Below are 820 nucleotides of genomic sequence, written 5' to 3' on the forward strand. Positions count from 1 at the left end.
TTGAAAAATTAACTGACATTAGATTGTGCTTTGGAAAGATTTTTACATCCCCAGGAACTATGCAACCATCTAGGAGGGAGTACAGAAGTACTAAATACATTATTAAACCAATTAACTGGGATGTCCCAGAAAGCCATGATCCTAAACTTCCAAACCATGGAACCAAATCCTATCAACTGTTGGTTGTATATATGCAGCGTCAGTGGCTATTCTTGTTTTAAGTACAACTTTCACACAACTTTGCCAATTCAACTTTTTATAGGTTTTAACTTATTGACAGCAATTAAAATAGCTGCATGTGCAACCGAAGACCTTGGTCAATGTGACTTTCCCATCAATGCTAATTCTTTTCCACCTCCTACCTCTGGTAACCACTAATAAACTTTGGGCTTTTACATATTTACCCTTTTATGATTGAAGTCATACCATATTTGTCTGATTGGCTATTATTTTGCAAAGTATAAAATCTTTAAGCTCCATTCCAACTGTAGCGTTTATCATAATTTCATTTCACTTGTTGGTTGAGTAGTACTTCATTGTATGTACATATCACATTTTGTTTATCCATTTATCTTCTGATGAGCGTATAGATACTTTCCACTTTGGACAAGGTGAATTGTGCTCAAATGAAGAATGGTATACCTATCAGTCTCTGCTTTAAAGTCTTGGAAATATATCAAGGCATGGAATTACTGGGTCATATGATAGTTCTAATTTTAGTCTTTTGACAACTTGTCACGCGATTTCCCACAACAGCCATGTGTCATTTTGCATACCAGCAAGGGATAAGCGTTCTAATTTCTCCCTATCCTCTTCAACC

Source organism: Echinops telfairi, unplaced genomic scaffold, assembly GCF_000313985.2.
Source record: "Echinops telfairi isolate 266 unplaced genomic scaffold, ASM31398v2 ScPeMD7_2;HRSCAF=8, whole genome shotgun sequence".
Lineage (NCBI taxonomy): Eukaryota > Metazoa > Chordata > Mammalia > Afrosoricida > Tenrecidae > Echinops > Echinops telfairi.